The sequence below is a fragment of the Centruroides vittatus genome, unplaced genomic scaffold (genome assembly GCF_030686945.1).
Source record: "Centruroides vittatus isolate TY-2023 unplaced genomic scaffold, ASM3068694v2 contig_986, whole genome shotgun sequence".
Lineage (NCBI taxonomy): Eukaryota > Metazoa > Arthropoda > Arachnida > Scorpiones > Buthidae > Centruroides > Centruroides vittatus.
Genome location: NW_027122655.1, coordinates 1,624,895 through 1,648,709, shown reverse-complemented (window position 1 = coordinate 1,648,709; position 23,815 = coordinate 1,624,895). Strand labels below are relative to the sequence as shown.

The 23,815-nt window shown below is 33.9% G+C and overlaps 1 protein-coding gene across 3 annotated transcripts in view; it reads right to left on the bottom strand.

The window, feature by feature from the left end:
* LOC136985979 (tyrosine-protein kinase Fyn-like) overlaps positions 1 to 23,321 on the bottom strand; it is a 64,020-nt gene extending 40,699 nt beyond the window's left edge. The window contains exons 1-2 of one of the 3 annotated variants that reach the window (XM_067283403.1): positions 23,019 to 23,321; positions 8,398 to 8,524 (exon numbers count right to left, since the gene is read on the bottom strand). The gene's annotated coding sequence lies outside the window, so the exon portion shown is untranslated. The remainder of the gene's footprint in view (positions 1 to 8,397; positions 8,525 to 23,018) is intronic. The other 2 variants (XM_067283401.1, XM_067283402.1) reach the window with 2 other exon arrangements.
* Between the last annotated feature and the right edge of the window lie 494 nt (positions 23,322 to 23,815).

Here is a 23,815-nt window from a genome sequence, read left to right as displayed (position 1 = left end):
AATCCATATACGATTTGATTCAAGAAAAATTCAATCAATTAAACACCGAATTACAAAATATCAAATCAAAAGTTAATAATCTGAAAGAAGAAAACAGAGTTTACCAATTGGAATCCAAAAGAGTTGCACAAAAATTGGAAGAAATGGATTCAATAACTAAAGAGGGATTTAGAATTTGCCCACACAAAAGGTGAGCTAGAATTTGAAATAGATCAATTATTAAATGAAAAAACGAACAAAAATATAGTAATTATTAATTTTCCGTTTGAAACTTCGGAATATCTAAAAGAAATCGAACTATTTATAACAAGAGAACTAGGGATAACAAATAGTCTGATAGATAGTATAATTAAACAACTAATAATGAATACAAGCCTATAGTGAAAATAGTTCTATCCTCAACACATGATAGAAATTTAATACAGTAGAGCGTCGTTAATTGGAACGTCGGTAATTGAAATGGCCGGAAATTGGAACGATTTTCAGTCGGACTGTGTCGTGCTGAATCGAACGTTTTTTATACTAAATTTACTTCTAAAGTATAATTTTCATGTTTTTTATATTCTTCAATATATTTATTTTGTTTGTACAAAATGCAGAAATAATTTTTAACGATACGATAGCCTCGATTATTATTATAAAAATTTTCGTTAGGCTTAAAATCGACGAAAATTCAACATGAAGCGACACACAACGGAGAAAAATTCAACAGGAAGCGATACGCAACGGAGAAAAATTTGAACATCGGACAGGTTAATATATTTTTTCGTACAAAGTCGGAAATTGGAATAAATGACTAATTGGAACAACCCCAGTCCCCAATTGACGCCAATTTTCGACGCTCTACTGTACTTAAAGAATTCTGGTCTAAGAGAGTAAAAATCAATTTAGACAAACATAAAAACATTATATTCAAAACAGATCTCTGTAGAAGATCGAGATTGAGGAGAAAAAATTTGATAACAATATTCCAACAAGAAAAAGCCAAAGGCACTAAAATAATAATGAGGGATGATTATTATATAAAGGAAGAGAATATCTATACATACGATCTCCACTTACAAAAAGTGATACATGTAAGGGGTTTTTTAGGTCTAAATTAAAGGGTCAATTAAATAAACATGTCAAAAAAGTGTGGGTACCGAGGCGGGTCGACGAGGTCAGACCTCTGTTTAATTTCGGCAACAAGTCGGAGGGACTTGCCCACGTGTCAGAGATGGCTTATTTATCGGTAGGGATCCCGTAGGGACGGGACTGCTTTTTATCAGGTCGAGTGTAGGAGGGAAAGTGGAGTCGTGGTAAGACGATAAGCGAATATTCGAGCAAACAAGACACCATTTAACAGGATAACAACGATTTACTGGAAAACAAAGTATACGTTACAAAAATCTGACATAAAAAGGGGTGACATATATATATATATATATATATATATAGCTCTATATAGCCCTATCACGCGACGGGAGAGAGAGAGTTCACATAAGTGGGTTCCATACCTCTGGGACAATCAGTAATTCAAATATGCTGTTCGTCACGATGATCGAATATTCCTTTCTAGGGAAGGTTCGATGGCACTTACGGCACAATAGTCAAATATATTCTGTAGGCACACAGCGTAAGATCGCGACTCGATCTTAATCGATGAAAGACTCTCCACCCAGAGGGAGGAAGGGGATAGTTTCTATTACTCCCGGCTTACGAGTCCGCGTTACCCCTAAAATCCTAGTGGTTACTATATTCTCTGTCAAAGGAGGAAGTTGACAGGGTTCCACAGTCATTACGTCATTCCCTTCCTCCATTTCCGTTGGACAGTAAGGCCTCTTATTTGACCCGGTCTCTTCCGATAATTGGGGGGCATCGCTACTGACCCTTTTTCGTCTTCCTCTGTTCCTTTCTGCCCTCTGTCTATCTATTGCAGTCTCAGTCTCCCCCTTATGGTCTCTGGCGGTCTCAAAGGGTATCACCGTCCGGGAGGGGAGGAGTAATTCTCCCGCCTTTAAATCAATAAGAAAACCTTTTTCGGCAATCATATCTCTGCCGATAATGCCGTCGCAAGGGTAGGTAACGTCTCTGTCCACCAGACAACAAGCAAATGGGAAGCACAAGTTTCCTATCTGAAAGGTAGGGCTTATAATGCCATAGGTTTGAATAAGGTGCCCAGTAGCACTTCGTAACTCAGTTTCATCGGTCTGAGCTATGGAAACTCGTTCGTTGATAGCGTCCGCAAAAGCTTTCGACAACAGGGACACTTTGGCTCCCGTATCTATTTGCACTACGGCCGGATTTCCGCCGATATAACAATCAACGGCAGCGTCGCATGGGGAAGTTGTATCTTTGGTAGTATTGAGAGGGACGGGTTTTCGAGTCCGTCTCGGAGTAGTGGTAACAGTCTTCCGACCTGGATATCCGGCTGACCCTTGTCTATTTCTAGGAAGAGAATTAAAGGTTCGTCGGAGAGTATATCGAGGTCGTCGGCCTTGAACGCTTCGCACATTGCCTTTCCATTGGGTCTGCTTCGCTTCCGAGGGTTGTGGTCGGAAACGGACCCGGTTACTGTCAGGTGCTCTTTCGCGCCTCAGCGGGGAGTCATTCCGTTGTCGGGCGCCGCGATTGTTATTGTCATTATCTCGGCGCTCGGGCGAGTTTCGGTTCCGATTTGGGTTCGATTGGGTTTGACCATTGGGTCGATTGGATCGACGACTAGGAGGACTAAAACGATTTTCGCTCCGCCGGAAAGGTGGTTGATTAAAAGTTTTATTAAAGTTCCCTCGATTATTCTGGCTAGAGATAGGGTTTCGAGAAGTAATGCTAGGAGAGTCGCGTTTTAAACCATCCATTCGAGTTTTAAGCTCCTCCACCGCGGCGGTTAAACGTTGGAGATCCTCTAAGGAGGGGGGAGAATCAGTCGATCTATCGGTTTCCCTAATTGTACGCATGATCCCTCGCGGGTGTGCGGTGAGATTCTCGATGGTTTCTTCGCTAATAGCGGTTTGTAAGGCCTCATCGAACGTTGCAGGTTGTCTGCTCATGGTCCTTTTTCGGATCCGGATATCAATCCCGTTTAAAAATTGTGCCTTGAGTCTCTCGTCTAGTTCCTTTCTTTGAACTCTTTCGATAATCGCAGTTTCCGCGGCATTCGCACCGGGTTCGGGCTGGATCTCTATCTCCATCGCCAGCGCTTGGAGTCTAGCGGCATAAGTCTGTACATCCTCGTCCGGTTTTTGGACGCAGGCATAAAATTTTGATAATCTAAAGGTAAATGGCTCGCGTTCGAAGCGGGCTATCATTAATCTTTTAAACTCGTCGAAATCATCGACTTCTTTAATCCGTCTGTCCTTTCGGACAAATTCTCTAGCTATTCCCGTAAGTTTTAGCTTAGCTACCGCTAACATCTGTGCCTTTGACCAGGCGGCGACCTTGGTAACGTCCGCTAAAGAATCGAAAAAATCAGTTATTCTAAGACCACCTGCTTCTCCCGTGAATACTGGCAATAAGGGTATAATACCGCCCAGGCCGCCCAACGTGAGTGGGTTCGGCGCTGGATTAGGATTTGGGTTGCTTGGCCCAGCCGCAGGATGGGGATTGTCCTCCATTGCGTTTACGGCTCGATTTTAGTATCTAAGGTAGAAAAAGAGACCTAATTCAGACGAGGTCGTGTTGCTCGGATATGGCTTTTTTTTGTTCGCCTTACCAGGGTTCCGAAAAAGTCGAAACCCCACTCCTGAAAAACCAATTTGTGGGTACCGAGGCGGGTCGACGAGGTCAGACCTCTGTTTAATTTCGGCAACAAGTCGGAGGGACTTGCCCACGTGTCAGAGATGGCTTATTTATCGGTAGGGATCCCGTAGGGACGGGACTGCTTTTTATCTGGTCGAGTGTAGGAGGGAAAGTGGAGTCGTGGTAAGACGATAAGCGAATATTCGAGCAAACAAGACACCATTTAACAGGTTAACAACGATTTAATGGAAAACAAAGTATACGTTACAAAAATCTGACATAAAAAGGGGTGACATATAATATATATATATATATAGCTCTATATAGCCCTATCACGCGACGGGAGAGAGAGAGTTCACATAAGTGGGTTCCATACCTCTGGGACAATCTAGTAATTCAAATATGCTGTTCGTCACGATGATCGAATATTCCTTTCTAGGGCAGGTTCGATGTCACTTACGGCACAATAGTCAATATGTTCTCGCGACTCGATGTTAATCGATGAAAGACTCTCCACCCAGAGGGAGGAAGGGAGTCTCTTATATATCTTTTTCTGCTGGGAATTTTTGTCACGTGCAGGTGCTTAGGCCATAGGTGTGCCCGGGATTGGAAACAATACGGCGAATTCGGACGCTAACTATAAACTTAAGTTGCAAGATGATCTGTACGCAGCATAAGAACAATGGATAGTTGACAGTTATACGGCCGGGGACGCATATTTTCTCGTCCGGGACCGTTTTTAGGCAGGATGTTTACATCCAAGTCAGTTTTTAGACGAGATGTTTATAATAGAGAGAATTTTTCGATTCGATATAGGGATTCATTTTATTATAATTCGTATTATATTCGGATTATAACCGGATAGAGGAAAGGGGTAATTATTAATTCGAATATAATATATTACAACGTTCGTTCCAGGGGATTCCCAGATCTCACAAAAGCCTTCATTTCCACGAATAATCGAAGAACAGACGATTCTATAAACCTAGAAATACTAGAAAATAATAACCAACAAGGATATAGAATAGAGCTGACAAACTTAGTAGTTGAACTACCATTAGAAGAAGGTGAATATATAAAAAGACATAATTCCAAAATTCGTTTTGGATTCTGGAATATACAAGGTATCCAAAGAAAGCTATACACAGATACATTTTATAGATATTTGAATTCCAATACAGTTATTGGTTTGTCTGAAACTTGGTTGATCCAGCTAAAAATAGAAGATATAACATATTTAGAATGAACCTTCTTAGTATTGGAAAGTAAAGGTCAAAGAAGTAGCAAATTCGGTCGACCCTTTGGAGGACTCTTATTGTTAATTAATAAAAATCTAGGTAAATTGAGATTTTAGATTACTGATAACAATTACATCCTAGCTGAATTAGAACTCTGTCAACATTTAAGTTCACGCTGGAGAGAAACACGTATAGGAATTATACTCATATACCTCCCACCAAACTCCGATAAAAAGAGAATCTTAGTAGAAATTCAAAATAAGATAATACAGAGAACTAATATTACAGATTTGTGGATAATTGGGGGCGATGCTAATAGTCAAATAGGTGAAGCAATGGATACAAAAAACAAAAATAACAATGAAATTATTGATAATATCAGAATGTCTAAAGATAAAGTAAGTAACTTAGGAGGAAAATCATTACTAGAATTTGTACAAGATAATAATCTATATATTTTGAATGGACGACTCCCAAGCGACTGTCCTGCGGAATATACCTACCTGTCTAATTTAGGCAAATCTGTGATTGACTATATAATTTGTTCGGAAACTGCCCTAAATATGATTAAGGAATTTAGAGTCTTGAATATCGATATGTCAGACCACTTCCCTGTACAACTAGAACTTCAATGGAGCCCCATACGAAAACAGGGAAGAACAAATTCAAAAAAATAATCGAACCTATAGAAGAGAGACGAAAAGAAGTTTTAATCTGAAAAAATTCAAAAATGAATTCAACAATCAATTGTTGATGATACAATATAAAGAAAATAATATAACGGCTGTGCAGAAATATGATAAATTAGTAAATATAATAGACCAATTTCGATACAAAACCTCTTGGAACATTAATAGAACACATCCCAAACAAATTTGGTTTGATAAGAGTTGTTACTTACATAAGATTAAAAAACAACGTAGCTTACAATATTTTAGAAAAATGAACTCGGAGTCAACGTTGAAAGAATATATAAGGAACAAAAAAATATATCAAAACCTAATTAAAGCCAAAAAGAAGAAATATTATTCTGAGATGAGTGATCAATTATTAAAAGCTAAAGATACAAAAAAATTTTGGAATATCATTAAACAAGTCAGAAATAAAACACAAACTCCTGAGCCTAAATGCTATGTAACGTATGATAATTGGCAACAATACTTTGAGGAATTTTCCATTTCCTACAAAGATAAATGCAATGTGCAGAGAATACCACACTTAACTGTTACGACTGAACCACTAACAGAAATATTTAATGAAGAAAATTTACACAGGTGTATCAATAAAATAAAAGAGAGAACGGCTCCAGGTGCCGATTCCATCACCAACGCGATAATCAAAAACTTTTCGATCGAAGGAATTCATCTATTGGCTAATCTATACAATAACTTCTATAATACGGGTACAATACCTAGAGATTGGAACAAAATCATCTTCCAAATGATATTTAAAAAAGGTGAAAGAAGCTGTCCAGCCAACTATCGACCTATCGCTCTTTTGTCTGGGTTTCGCAAACTGTTTACAGCAGTACTAACAGAAAAGTTTAACGAGTGGACAGAGAATAATAAACTACTTAATTATACACAGTTTGCCTTCACAAAAAACGGAGGCACCCAAATTGCATTATTTTCATTGACGACACTAATTCAATTACAATTATATAAAAAAAGACAAAAAGTCTTTGCCTTGTTTTTGGACATTGAAAAAGCATATGACTCAGTGGTTATTGCAGTATTACTAGAGAAGTTAAGCAAAAATGGAGCAGATACACGTATGATTAGAATAATCGATCAATTGTTCGGACACTACGAAGTAATCATTAAACAATTTGACAAGAAATGGCCAGAATTACAAGTGAATAGAGGTCTTCTTCAAGGTGACCCTTGGTCTCCACATCTTTTTAACTATTTCCTAGCAGACATAAATGAATGTTTTGAGAAAGAAGATGATGGATTTTATATAGACGGCCAAGTAATCCACTCTATAGCATATGCGGATGATATTGTACTAGTCGCACCCACAGCAGCAGGTCTTCGAAGAAAAATTAGAAATATACAAAAATATTTCGATACATTAAAATTAAGCATCAATCCAAGAAAATCCTCAGTCATGATATTTCGTAATGGATCCAAACTTGCAAAAAAAGCACATCATTCTTGATGAACAAAGTACAATTAGAGATAGTACAAGAGATAAAATTTTTGGGAATTATACTGACCCCCACAATAACTTTTGAAAAGCAATATAAAAAAGTCGTTCACAAATCAAATTGTCTGATTAATAACATGGTGAAACTTTGTACACATATTAAGCTTAAAAATATATTTAGTCATTTTAGACTGTTTACCTCTATAATTTTTAATGCGATATCCTACGCCTCACCAATTTGGAGTCTAACAAATTATAAGAAACTTGAATCCATTCAAAATAAATTTATTCGAAAAATTTTTACATTGGAATACAATATTGCTGGTTACGCTCTTAGAATCTGAACTCAACAGATTTAGATTAGCTCCTTTCTTTGTCAAAAGATTTGTTAATTTTCTATATAAGATCAGAGACAATGACAACCTTCCAACAAAACTATTATATTTGCTGTATAAAAAAATGTGTCAAAAACCCCAAAAAAATACCTGGATTAGTCAAATGAAGAATATAATCAATGAATACGGAGTTTCTATAGCTCCATTACTAGAAAATTCAGAAATTAGCGACTTTATAAGGAAACAACTAATACATAATGCATTAGAAATCTCATTAGCTCAAGATATCGAAGAAATACATAAGAGAAGAGAGCCTAAATGGTATAAAATATTGCTAAATTACCCCTTCAATAATAACTATATGTTATCTAATATGTCGTTTACAGTCAAGAAGTTTTTCATTCAACTGAGATTAAATAGCAATATGGTTATAATTAATAATAGAATCTATGAAATTTCCAAAAGTAGCTGTCCAAGATGTCAAGAATTATTCACTAAGTATCACGTTTTCTGTGGATGTAAAAAAGGCTATGAACTAAGAATTAAAATGGATTTAAACCAATTAAATTTCATCACAGAAGAAAATCAAATGTATCGTTTCTTCCAAGGTGCAAATACTGCTATGATTTACAAATTATATAATTATACAAAAACCTTTTGTAATCAATCCTTAAAAGGGTGAAAGAATTTGAATTGATCCGAACATTGTATGTAATAATACTAACTGATAAAAACTGAATATGTTATAATTATGACTATGATCAATGTTCATTCTATGTTATAACTCCCTGTAATAACAGGCTATTGCCTAATATGACTAATAAATTATTATTATTATTATTATTATATTAGTCAATTTTCTATTGAAAAGAACTTATTAATTTAAACAAGGGTTCTAAAATACAGGTGTGTTAGGTAAATGTTATTAAACATTTTTTTTAACTGTAGGTATTACTTACCTACGAATGATTACTTCATTCGTAAAAATGACGAACACAGTGGTATCTCGATACTTGAACAATTCAGTAGTCAAATACAAATTCTGGAAAAAAGTCTCTTGGTACTCGATCGAACAAACGCGACCTGCTAGAACAAATTTTTGATTAAAAACATATTTTTATTTTGTCATCCACAAAAATTTTTTATGATAAAAATTAAAACATATGAAAATGTTGTCGATACTACTGATCAAGATTAACAAAAAAGCTGAGATGACGACAATACTTTGTAAAAAGAAACACTTTCATTTAACTAAAATTAATATTAACATGTAATACAATACTTTTACTTGTGATTGTTAATTATTAATTGAAAATAAATTATTGATTGCTTTAATAAACATATTTTTCTCTTAGTAATGAAAAAGAATAGTATGTATACTTTTGCTAACTTCTGAAACGTAACCTTATGTTTCAGAGGCATTAGTCCTTGTTTCATATAGCACAAATTTGCATAACACATAATGTGTTATGCAAATTTGTGCTATATGAAACAAGGAATGTAACTACTATGTTATGTGAGGATACCTGTATATCAGGTGTGTCAAACTCATTTAAACAACAGGCCAATAATGTGACTGGTAAGATTCACGTGGGCCACGTCACATTTACAAATTTTCTTAAAATTATAATTTGAAGTGAGAATGCAGGAATACAGATAGAGCAATTAAAACACATTATGTAGTTCAGTAAATTCAACTCAACAATATATAATTGCTATAGCATTGCTTTTATTTAAACATTTATTTAATTTCATGTACATATTTATAAAAGTAAAATTAATTGTTTTCATTGGCAAACTTGCCAGCATTATCTTTCTCCTCCTAGTTTCCCATATCAAAAAAAAAAAAAAAAATTCCTATATCAAAAAAAATTAAATGTTTTTATTGCTGGAAATTTAAGGTTTTTGTTTTTTAATAGTTTATTTTCCAGTAGCTAGTTTACTTATTGTTTCCTATATCTGGATTCAAAGACAGAGAACAAACAATCTTCATTGTGGCAGATAGATGTTTATCAGTTAACCTTGATCTATAAGCCATTTTATTTAATTTTAGAGCACTGTGGCTGCGCGCCATGAAAATCACATTGGGGGCCCGCATGAAGCCTGCCAGTTTGACACCGCTGCTGTATATATACACATTACACTATTATATGTTTCAAAAAAGAAAAAAAATTCATTCTTTTAGTACAATGTAGTTAATAGATAAAATATCAGATACATCAATAAAAATGTTTCTAATTGGCAACATTTTCAGCATAATATTGTTGGACAATAATGGAAAGTTTGGAAATCTTTTTTTTAATTAACTTGCATGTTATAATATGAATACCATAATAATTATACTGTTGTATTAATTTTTGGCACAAAATTCAAATCTAATAATATTGTTTGACAATATTTAAATAGATCAATACAAAAAAAGTTTCACCATTTTTGAAAATCTTTACATTACAGTAGTATGTACAGTACTACAAAAAATTATCAACTCAATTGCATGGTAGACAAGCTCACTGATTCTCAGATGGCTAGTTGCTAACTGTCAACTGTGTTTGTAGCAACACAACCCCAAAATAGATAATTTTACCAGAATTTCATCAAAAAGTTTTTCAACCATAACAATTCAAGTCATGACAATTTTGATAGTTACAATATAGAATATAACCCAATTTTTCTGAAAATGAGAGTGACTTGGAATCAAATGACTCAATCTATGAATATATGATGGATATTGAAGATGAATTACATGATGTGAATGATACTAATCATGATAATACTATTTCTTCAAAAGATTATGAAAATCTATCAATAATAACTCACCTGTATAGCAACAGGTCTTTCCTCAAAAGTTCAGTGAAAAAGTGAAAAACAAATGTGTGTGCAAGTGACCACCCAATAGAGTTTTACAAACTGTTTTTAACCCACAAAATTATTGAATATATAACAGATCAAATAAACATTTATGTCACACAATTTTTGGCAGCAAAAATAATCAGTGGTAGTAGTTACAAAATCAATAGAAAGGTACCAATACACAGGAAATAAGAAAATTCCTTGGACTTCTTCTATGGATGGGGTTAGTTAGATATCCAAAGTGATTACTGGGGTACAAAGCACAAGTATAGAAACTGTACTACACCACAAACCATGTTGTGTAACAGATTTGAAATATTGCTAAGCATGTGGCATTTTTCAAACAACAAAGCTCATGGTGACCAATTACACAAATAAAATTCTGTAAATAATATAGTAAATATGACTTGAAGACCTTTACCAACATTATAATATACTTAGTAAATTTTTATGTGTAGATGAGACAATAATCTCTTTTAGAGGACAATTACTTTTTCATCGGTATATTCCAGGGAAACATCACAAATATGATGTTAAATTGTTCAAAATTTGTGATTCTACTGGATACACTTGAAATTTATCAAAGTAAAAATGAAAAAACAAAAAAACAGGAAAATGTGTCCTTATCAACCTACATTGCACTCAAGCTAGTCAAAAAGTATTTTTGCAAAGGTCATATATTCATTACAGATAATTACTTTATATTGATAGAGCTGGCAGAACATTTATTAGAGAGAGGTACCCACCCTATAGGGACATTGAGAAAAAATAGGAAATGCATTCCAAAGGAGATGGTAAACAAAAAGTTATCTAAAATCTAAATTATTGGAATGCATAATGAGAAAGGAATAGCTGTAGTTAAGTGGAAAGATAAATGGGATGTCCTTATGTTGTCCACAAAACATAACAACAGAAATAACTTCTACAGAAAAAAATAAGAAATTTTAAAACCTAAAATACTAGAACAGCAGCTATTGATTTATCTACTCAATATTCCAGTTACTTCAATGCAGTGCAAGTGTAAAATGGCATCACAAAGTTGCAATGGAGCTACTTTTTGGTCAATGCACATGTTATTTACAATAAGATATCCAAAAATAAATTATCCATTACTGCATTCAAAGAGTTTTTAGCAGAGATCTGGCTTACTTGATATTGCAGAAAATAATGAAGAACCTGTGGCAAAACTCCCCAAAAACATATACTGGAAGAGAGTGGAGATGTTGATCAAAAAAATATAAAAATAAGAAAATGTTGTGTAACCTGCTATACTAAAATTCGATAGCAACTGAAAAGTCACAAAGCAGATAGAGCAAGTTTAACACTGCACATTACTTCATATTGCTTACAGTACCCAGAAAAACCTGCAATGTGTACAAAGTTTTGTAATCAAATCAAATATTAACTACATATGTATAATTTGATCATAGCTCATTATAGCTACTTTCATTTATTCTTTCAAATAAGTAATACTTGTGCATAAATTATACTTATAATTTAATTTTGTAAATCTGTATCTTTAAAATTCGATAGCAACTGAAAAGTCACAAAGCAGATAGAGCAAGTTTAACACTGCACATTACTTCATATTGCTTACAGTACCCAGAAAAACCTGCAATGTGTACAAATAATCAAATCAAATATTAATAAAATTTTTGATTTGATATAGACCATTATGATGGCCAGCCATCATTATTACTCTATAAACATTTGCAGGAGGCCAATACTAGTGCATAAAACAAATTAATGTAAAGCATGATAATTTTAAGTTGCTGGAACTACAAATATGTCTCACTAACCTTGTATAACTTTGCAGGTAAAAACTCAGAACATATCACTAACATTTTTGACCCACTTTTTAGGGTCTTCTTCAGGTGATCTATAAATATTTTTTGGTTTTATTCTAATCTTTAAATTTCCAGTTTCCAACATTTTCTATCCTCAAATTCATTTTTCGAATCTTTTAAAATTTAAATATTCGAAAGATGTGCGCTTGCGCTAGTTGTTATAGCATTTTTACCAGCAAAGCTATGCAAGGTTAGTGAGACGTATTTGTATTATCACTTTGTTCATTGGATGGAGTTGCTGGAACTACATTTGATATTATGACAGTAGGCCATCATATCATTCATTCAGTTAGAAATACATATGACAACCAGCTCATCATATGGCAGTTAATGTGTTAAAGAAAACGAAAATCCTAAACATCAATAATAGTGTATTTTTAATTAATACTTTGAAATTATGGAAAATGTATTTTATTTGAATTATTTGGCATATCACAATATAGATATAATAATAAAGTTAAGTTTCTCTGCACCAATAATCACATTAATATGAGATCAAGAAAAACTATCAAGTAAAAATATTCATTCCTAGTACATATTGGCTAGATGTTAACATGTGATTAAAATTTTCAAGGAGATTCAAAATTAAATTCGAAATTTAGTAACTAATTCATGACTTCAGGAGTACAGACTGGTCCATTTATTTTTATTTTAACAATTGTATTCATTCCACCTTAAATTTAAAAAAGTAGACACCTCATCAAAAATGGTTAAACTTTCCTTTGCAAACACAGTAAATTAATGTGTCATCAGTGGAACAGATGAAAAAGACCAGGCACTCCCCATTACCAATGTTTACAAATGTATCCAAAAACCCATCCTTGATTCTTGCAATACTATTGTGGCCGTCAGCCATATCATTGTATAGTTATATTAATATTTTTATTTTAGATTTAAGATTTTCTTTGTCCCTTTGTCTTTACTATTCGGGGAATTCCTTCTTTAATCCCTTTTTTCCCCTTGGGTGGGATCGTTGTTTCAGAGAAGTAACGTCCTGAAACAAAAGAAGTAAGGAGACTGAAGGGATTAGCAAAGACGGAAAAGAGCAGGAAGACAGATTTCGGTGAGAGAGGTCAGTCTGAAATGAGCTCCAGATTACGAACAAAGAGATCAGAGGATAGACATTCTTGCAGACAAGATAAATGTTCCCATGTTAAAGAATAAAAAGTGAAATGTTGAGAGGATAAAAATCCCAGCGATGCATAATAAGCTGAAGCAGAGGACAAGCTTAAGAAAGACAGTATAACCTGGACAATTAACGAAAAACAGCAACCCATCCAAGACTACGTGGCAAGCAGAACATTCCTGGGTATTTCCATCTTCCTTTCGTTCTGTTCCTAATTATCTATCTTCTTTTCTCCTTATAGTTTGTAAGTAGGTTAAGTCTTAGATATAAGTCTCCTTGCGTAAACTTTGTCACAACTCGAATACCCAATGTTCATCCATTCAAGAAGTCCAATTATTGTATGTGTAAAAGAACCTTATATGCGCCTGTAAATTGGGATCTATGTAACAAGAACTGGTTCAACAAGCAAAATAAAATGATCTGTATTATATGTGTATAATTGATTGGTATTTTTACGTTTTCTGTTCATGGATGACATATCAACTCACTACAAACATCACACTATTATACAAAGTACAGTAGAGCATCGATTATCCGACCCCCGATTAACCAACGCGTTCTAGTCGGCAAATTCAAATAGTCCGCTAGTGATGTGGCGCTACAATATTTGGTTATGTCTTGGCTATTTTAATATTATTTTTGTTAAATTTTTGTGCATGTTTTAGCTTGCAGCATTGGCTCGACCATGAGAGGGAGGCTAGTATTTAAACCAGGCCTAATACACTATACTAATAATGTATTTTTTCATACTTTTGCGTTATCTGACAACCCACAGTCCCCAATTAAGTCGGATAAATCGATGCTCTAGCTGTAATTTACATTCCATATTTAATAATTTTGCAGTAGAACAAAATAACAACCCCAGTTCAGCTTTAAGCTAGGGGGGGGGGGTCAACAACAGATGCCACATTCATAGCAAGACAGCTAATGGAGAAATATAGAGAGAAGAAAAAAACATCCCATATGGTATTTATTGACCATGTAAAGGCCTACAAGAAGATACAAAAAGAAATCATCTGGTGGTCACTGAAAAAACACATGAAAGAGGAATATGTAAAAATCTTCAGGAACACACAGATTCTTCAACAAGTGGTATGACTGAGACTGACCTATTCCAAGGTTTGGTCTTAAGTCCTGATCGGTTTATCATAATTTTAGATGAGTGATGATAGATGATGTAAATAGGTGGGGTTTGGAGGCAAAGCTGGACCAATGGAGAGAAAGACTAGAAAAAAAAACTTAAAAATCAGGCTTTTAAAGAAGGCTTTTCATATTCTTAGTTTTTAATGACCAGATGTCTAGTTTATGATCATCATTTGAAAAAGAAGAGTATGAAAAGTTTTTAAAGGAAATGTTTTGATGAATTAAAGCCATTTGTAAGTACAAAGGTGGACCCACAAAGTACTAACACTTTAAAGTAGCAAATGTCAATTGTAATTAATTTATTACTAAAATAAAAACAAAATTTATTATAATAAATTGAAGAATTTCTGTATCGTGTTGTGTTATAATTTTTTGAATAAAGTTACATTTTCATTTAATTCTTGTTCCTTTTTTTTAAGATTTGATCTTTTTTTTAAATCTTTTTTATTTATCCTAATTTACATATTTTCACTGCTTAAGCCATTTTTTAAATTCACACAAAAATCAAATTTATATACGTGATGATTTAAAGTAGCTGAAGACAAAACATTAAATGTTATAATTTTTTAACTGTAGTTTAAGAATATGTATGTGATATTATATAAGATCTGTTTAGTCGAAATTAAAAGTTTGTAAAGGAGTGTTAAAAATTCAGATCACCAAGAAGTGGGCAACAAGCAGAATTTGTTACTGAGAAACAGTCAAGTTCGAACCCACAGGCAATCAACAAAAGTAACTATAGTCTATGTATCGTAACTTGGCATCTACTGTAAACAAAGATTTTGTCATATTAATCCACTGGAGATTTTCATTGGTCAAATTACAATCGGAAGTGGCTAGACTTGTGTTGACCAGATAAGCCCCTTTCTCTGCATGTGTTAAAGTATGTCAGAGTGGTCACAACAATTTAAAAATTACCGAGATAATACTTAGAAAACTTATTATAGCTTACTTTAACATTTTTACATAGCCATTTAAATTATTTCCATCATTTAAATATAGTTTGTCAAAAATTATTAAATATATAATATTATGCCTTACACAAAACGTATTTATAATTGTGTAGTTGAATACACTTCAGAATTTTTAACTACACAACTATTTTATTAAATAGATATAAAACAAAACAAATTCTCCAACAATCCTTAAAAATCATACTCAAACCTCTAAAGGAAAATGTTACTGTATTGTATGAATTTATCTATGTGATATTTATATAATTAAACATTTTTTAACATAATTACAGTGTAAACTTATCTTATTAATCATCTGTATCAGAAGATAGTTGCTCAAAGTAATCATTTATATCGCTTTTGTCACTACTTGTGTTTGACTGAATAATCAGTTTTTCTACAACAGTTTCTGAAATCTCATGAAGTCCCCACATTCATTGTTCTTTTTCTATATGTTTGATACATTTTCTCCATCTTTCTTCAGTTATTTGTTCAATAGCTTTATTCATTAAAATTCGCACATCTGACAGTTTGAATGTTGTGTTGTGACGTGCGATGTAACCTTTCATATCTGCCCATACCAATTCAATAGGATTTAAATTACAACGATACAGAGGTAAACATAACACATCAACACCTATTTCTTTGGCCATTTTGTCAATAATATATTTATCATATTTATGTTTTACTTTTTTAACAATATCCAAAAGTTCTATTTTTAACATTTTGTCATTATGACAAACCCTATTTTTTTTCCAACCAAGAAATCAAGTCAGCTTTTTTCCAACTATAATTAGAAATCTTCTCAATTTTGGCTGAGTGATATGGAGCATTGTCCATGACAACAACAGCATTACTTTCTAATTTCAATAATGTTTTTTCAAACCATTTTTGAAATTATTGCCATCCATTTCTTCGTGTTAATCTTTTGTTGACTTTGATTCAAGTTCATATAGACCACTATTAAGAAAACCTGTATTTATGCCTATATGAACAAGAACTATTCGTTTTCCTTTTCCAGAAGGATTTTTTAATTCAGTAGATTGTCCAGACGTAAAAGCTTCTCAATATGACATAATTGAACAATCCTTCCATATTTTATTCTTGGTATGGCCTGCATTAATCCACGTTTTGTCCAAATAGTAAATCTTATGGCCTAAAGAACACATTTCTCTTATTTTTCGTAGATATTGTCTTCGCCATAAAATGATATCGTCTCTTTCAATTAATCTACTATTTCAATTACAGTTTGTATATTTAAAATTAAGTAATTTTTAACAAATTATATATTGTGGATCGAGTAAAGTCTAGTAAATCTGGATCATCATTAACAGCCTGTAATACCTTATTTACTGTAGGTAAATTCATTTAAAAAATAAAAATTGTGTACTTTACCTTTAATGGCACATTTTGTGAATTCATCATATTTGTCAACAAGTTGAGTATGCTTACAGGTTTTCAAAGGAGTTATTTTACCATTAGTAAAATATTCTTTGCAAATTCTGTAAATGCTCCTTTCTGATATCCCTGTTGTCTTTGCTACCATTTTCACTATATCCTTCACACAGACTTCTGGATTTGTTTCAGTTAGAGAATTAAACAAATTTAATACTATTCGTTTATCCAAGCTCCTCAGAGATTTTCCTTGTTGATGTTTAATGGTATTTACATTCAAGTTTTCCATTTTTGTAATTCGACAAGACACGGTTTGAAACAATGACAGTTACTGTAATGAATGGAAAACGAAACCAAGACATTATAGTGCGCATGACCAGAAAAGGTTTATTTTCAGTGATTCAGAATGTGCAAATATTCATTAAAATAACAATTTAACAAATATGAAATAATTACATTTATAATCATTGCTAAGCGACTAGTGTTTCATTTATGATTTTATAAATAACGAAGAACTATTTTCTGCAAATGAATGAGATGCAACACAGTTTTTAATTGATGGACGTGGGTTTAAGCCAATAAACAAAGGGAGGTGTGACTTAGTTTGTTTACAGTAGGTGCCAAGTTAGGATAAATAGACTATAGATCCACACATCCAATTCATTAAGCTCTTCACTTGTTTGGCAGAGAGAAAGTGAATGTCACCACAGAAGGTTCTTCAGCTATTCCAAAAGGGAAACCTTGTGTCCAACAAAATAATCTCCCCATTGGAAGGAAGCAATTTCGGCTTCCTGCCAATGGGGAGGTGAACACCAGACAGTCAATGGTCTTGATTCATTATTGATAATCTTCCTTTATTTAAGTCATCTTCATGTTCTTTTAATCTAGTTGCAAAAATATCAGTAGTAAAATTTGTTAACAAATATTCTAACAAGTAAACATTTCTCTCCATACAAGTCTAAGATTAAAGAATAATTCTATGAAACATTAGAATTATGGTCTAATACCCATTGTGATAAAGAATTTAAGAATGAGCCCTAGATGCTAAGCAGAAAGGTGTTCTGATATTTTTTGAATTTATATTAAAATTTTATATACTGGTATCTCTCATACCACATGGTTTTGCTCTAACACAGCTTGAGAATTGGAGACATCCCTGTACAAAATGTCACAATTTTTAAATGCACTGTCATTCAATATTTTTTATTCAAGCAAGCATGCATGTTATCTCATATTTGCCCATGAAACTTTCAATGTTGTTTCATGTCTTTTGCACATTTTCTTTAATGAGAACTGATTGCACAATTTTTCTTCTTCCTTATCATAACTTTCTATTCTAGCATTCATATAAACCAGGTATCGCTGACAATGCTCTACATGAAGCCGAAAGACTGCCATTGTGTTTTGTTTTATAGATTAAATAAAAAGTTACTACATACAAATATTAAATTTATGAAGATCTCTTAGGCACATGCAAGCAAATAAAAATATCAGATTTTATGAAAAAAGTTAAAAAAATCACAATGCTTTGATCAAAGTCAACAAGAAAGCCCAGAAGTATATTTTGCCAAAAAGTTACCATTAAATGAGGTTTGCCCATGTTTAACAGTGTTTACAGTGAAGAAAAAATTAACATTAACATACAAAACTTTTCATTATGATTGCTGGTTAATTGTGTTATTGTAAAGAATCTTATTTAAAGAAAACTGTCCATCCACATTAATTAAAACTCTCAACTTTTTAACTTGCAAATTTTAACATAATTAAATTGTCATTCACATAGCTAGATAGCATTTCTCTTTAATCAACTGATGGTTTGATATTAAGTGTTAAATACACAGCTGAAGTAAAAAATAAAGGGGAAGTTTTTCCAAGAAAGTTATATCAACAAGTTGTTTAACTTTCCCGGAAAAAAGTTAACGTGTTATGAGGTTTTATTAAAAAACTTTTTATGTTATTATTATAAAATGGCAAATAATCTAATTTTGAGGATAGAGCCGAGTTTTATAAAACAGTGTAAATACTAATAACGAGTAAAATCTTCATAAAATCTTAAAGTCCATCCAACTCCACCCAAGGTATGACACACAACCCTTTCTATCTCTCAACATCTCTCAACCTTTAATTACCAATTCCTCTAATACACAAATCTCCCTACAGAATTTCAGAAATTTTTGACAATAGGCACAGGAGTTATTAAACTTCAAAGTGGGTGGTAAACAAAATTGTGCCTCCCCACATATACTAACATCCCTACATACAGAAAAACCCCCAAATTTTCTTGCAACATTTTTACAAAGTGTAAAAATCTTGAGAGGTCATTTTTTAACTGATTGCCATACTTTCACTCTGTTATACATAACAGCCAGGAAAGCAAAAATCAACAAAAAATTCTGAAAATACAACTTAATAAAGCCAAAAGATTACCAGATTAAATCAGGCTGCATTACTGCCACTAATAATTATTAAATACCAAGTAATATAGCACTAAAGGTAGGCATTAGGCAGAACCTCTTATTTATTTATTTATTTAACTTAAATTAGAATGGCAAGGCTCACACAGCCAGAATCCCCTTAAACATTTACCATACAAATAACCATCAAAAAACAATCAAAAACATATCTACAGAAAAAATTTTAAATTATATCCATGTAATTTAACAACAATACAATCCTACAAAAAAAAAAAATAGTACAATAAAAATTAAATTTAATAAATAAGAATTAATTAAGAATTACAAAAAGTAAAAATCATTTTTACATAACACAGTTGATGAAACCATTTAAAATTAAGATGTAAATAAAATTGAACAGATGCTAAATCATTACAAATCTGATAAAAGGAATGGCAAGATATATTCAATCTAAACAAAGAATTATAAATTTGATTTACATTATGAGTGTGCATGTTTGGTACTCAAAGTATAGGAACAACTGAATTAAGAAATTCATTATAGTATTTATAGTAGAATATTTGAAAATAGTTTATTTCTCTATAAACATTTAGAGGAGATTTAAAATGTAACTAGCATCTGTTGGAAATTAGTAAAAAGAAGGTTTGATAATCTATGTAGAAACAAACAATTATTTATTGTGACATCATCACAATACCAGGCTGCAATTTTTAATCATATTTTTAATTTATTTAATTTAAAATATATGTTCTCCATCTCAAATTAGTAGCAGCTTGCCCCTGTACATCATACTTTTCCTTTAACAATAGAGTCATGCTGATCATCTATTAACTCCTTTTGGGAAAAAGTTTTGAATTGAAACAATGTGACTTCTGCTTTACACCAGAAATTTGTATATATTTAATCGGGTCATCCAGCCCCTGAGGTTTCCATATCTGGTCTCATCTTCCATCTATTTAACTCTGTTCTTGAGATTAAGGAAAGACAGACAGCCAGACAATAGGGAGAATTTGTAGGTCTATAATTTTTTCACATTGCAGCCCAATAAAATTTATTCAATTCAGATATGTTTCTCCAGAGAAGATTTCAGTGCCATAACCCAAGAAATTTAGAAAGAAACAATGATTCAAGCAATTTTTCTATGCAATCATTTACAAGATGTTCAAGGACAACTGGGTTAATCCAGATTTTCTCAAGCTATAGTTGTCACCAGTCAAAAGTAGTGGGGTACATTTTTGTTTATAGCCCCCGTAATATGAAGAGAAATGAGTAAACACTTATTAAATTATTAACCAATTGTATATTTAGTGTTGAAGTCAATAGTAATGTTCCATTCACAACAGATATTACAAACTGCACTAATTTTAGTTTTGGTGCAACTAGAATTTATCTATGATCATACTGATGCTCCATTTTATGCTAACTTAAGGTCTTTTGACACTTGAACACATTTTCTAGCAGGAAACAAGTTCTGGCATCTATTACAATAAAAAATCATTCCATATATTTTAGACATCTACAATCCAAACTGCCGGACTTTCTTAGCAATTTGGCATTAGTTTTTATTTTATTTTTTACTCACATTGTTGGTCGAACCAAACTCAACATAACAAAATATATTCTGTGCATGCTCCACATGCAGAAGTTTGACTACTTTACGCACAAGAAATTACCTATTCTATCTAATTAAATACCAGGTTGAACCAAAAGTAGGTGGACAGTAGGTGGAATAGGGTTTGTGTTAGGGTTATACTATTATAATGGTGTATATGTAACTTGGTTATGGGTATGGTTAAGTTATCTTTGTGTATTAATTTCTTGAAATGTATCTCTGATGCATTTCAAGAAATTAATTCACAAAGATACCTGTGAAAAAATGTTTGTCAAAACATGAAATGTAGACTTCAAAGCTGTGTAAATTGTGATGGACAGCAGTTTGAGCACCTGAATTGATAAAATTGTATTGTATTGTATTAGTAAATATAATTGTATATGTAATCTCAAAATTTATATGTATAGGTAATCTCAGTAAATGTTATCATTTACTGCCCACCTACTTTTGGTTCACCCTGTATTATATTTCACAGTTTTTCAAAAATTTAGTTATAGCATTTACAATAATTTTAACCCAATCAATTCAAAGAGTTTTCAGAATTTGAAAAAAAAGATTTCCACACCAGTGAAAAATATGTTTGTTCCTGAGAGTTTAAAAGAATACAAGCCAACAGTTCAAATTTAAGACTTGAATTTCATGCACTCGTCCTGTAATTGAATGACATGGGGCTATACCTTTGAGTGCGACCCATTACTCGCCTTAACAACTGTAATTGAATGACAATATGATATTTCTCACGTGAACCATACATGCACAAAAAACAGATTCACCATGCAGATAGCAGAAACAGTCTACAAATAGATTACAAATCTTTTTTTCTTGATCACTCGAAAAAAAGGATTCGTAATCATGCAAACCACCTATAAAGTTTACAATGCATTTATTTAGTTCAGAAAATGGTAAAGTCTGCAAACTATGCAGTAAAAATAATTAATGCACGTTTTACACATTTTAACGTTAAAAATGCACATAAAATATGCATCGTCAAATGACCCAAATTTGATCCGCCAGACCCAAGTCACATCTAAGTCAAGGTTTTGACACCATACACCTAAAAAAAAAACATGCTCGGGCACATAAATCCAACCCTTAGATGTAACCAAAATGTTATTTTTACCACTTCCAAAATCATTTCTAAACAGCAGCTCACTCACAATGCTTCTAACAACAATAAAAGTCATTTCATTCCACCTTTTACAACTTTACATCCAAAACATATACACTTTAACACAATCTCTTCACTTTTACGACAAAGTTTAAAAATATAAGATCAAATCAACACAAAAGTGTATTCTTTCCAGATGAAACAAGTGCAAATGTGCAGTTCCACACACACATAAGTGAACAGGGGGCAATTATTTCACCCAAAGCAAATTATGAAATCTGTTGACGGCAAAAATTCCATACAAAGGCAAATGTGCCACTTGGGCCCCGCGAGTAGGCTTAAATTCCGCCACTCCTCCAATCAGCCATCCACGAGTCTTACCACCATTTTCGACAACACCCAAACGAATCAACCCACCCACTTTCGTCTGGGATGGCAAGGACGTCAAGCATCCACTGCGCACTTTACCAATTGCCAATTAGTAAAGTGCAGTCTAATTTTGACCTCTGCATCCTGCCAGGCAGGGAAATTCTGGAGCGGCATCACTTCTCCTACTGCAGAAAACACACTGTTCCAGACCCCTCTGTCCAAGGTCCCCCATTGCCTCCCATTGCCTACCAGGGAGACAGAGGCCGAGAGACTAACACTTGGACGGGCTCTGACCTCTCCAAAGCAAAGGGTCGCACCACGCACCCCTTCAGAGAAGTTTCTTCGCGTCGACGACGGAGTTTTATCGGAATCGGCGCCAAGGAGGGAGCGAAACGGTTATTTCGGGCGTCGTCGGAGGGCAACGAAGATCGGGAGCCGAAAAACGACACGAAAATACCGCGTCGGACGGGACGCCAACGCCTGGTAATGGTTGGGCGACGATGTGCGGCGGCAGAAGGGCAGGTCCCGACCGATGCCCGCGACTAATAAAAGGCAAAAATCGATGAAAGTAGCAACAGGCCGATCCGGGGAAGGGGGGATCGTCTCTCCCAGGCTACCGCCGGGCGGCAAAGAGACTTTTAAAGAATCGTCGGCCGGACGCCAGATAATTTTAAAAATCGAACGCTAATCCCCGCGAGTAGGCTTAAATCGGCCGTCGGAATTCGGATGTGTCGGCCGACCGACCGTCGGTTACGGGCATTACCTGTCCAAATGGATCTCTGTTCCGAAAACGGGCTTCTCATCCTCGTTACCGAACTTCCATCCTCCGTTATCGGCTTTCCTTTTCCGTACAAAAATCTAAAAACCCAAAAAATCGAAAAACGGGACGGTCGGGGAGATCACGTGACGCTAGAGTCACGTGACCGGTCGGGCCGGTGGCAACGGATATCCGTCCGACGATTTTCCCACCGTCGCCACGACGGACGAGCGTGAAAATTTCGCCGTAATTATCGTTTATTCCCGAAAAGAAATAATAGTTTGATGCCTGGGATTTAATTTCCTTTCGAAATATGCGGAGCGCCGATCCGTTTCTTCCTCCCGACCCTAACTCGGATGTTGCCAGAATTGGCCGTCGGCAGTTCGATGACGTCGAATCTTCGTTTTTCGGCCGGAGGGGAACGATGTCGGAAAGATCCGAAACCGGACTCGTGCCTCCGATTTTAATTTTCGGTGGCGGCAACAAATACTGCGGCGTGCCATTATTTCGGAAGCGTGGTTTTCGACTTTTCGATCGTGCCAGTGTAAACGTAAAACATTTATATATAATAAATTAAATGACCGGTAAATTAAAACGAAATCGTTGATATTTTTACAAGTCGCCATTTACGTGTAAAAAACGAAATGAATTAAAAGTATCAAGGAGTGCGCGATCTCCACCTAATCCGACTTTCTTTTTTTTTTTAATTCTTTTCTCCTCGTGGGAACTAAAAGTGCCCTTTTTAGTCAGCCCGTTACCGGTTCATCTGGGGCCACGGATTGGCGTAGAAGGGGCCTGACGTA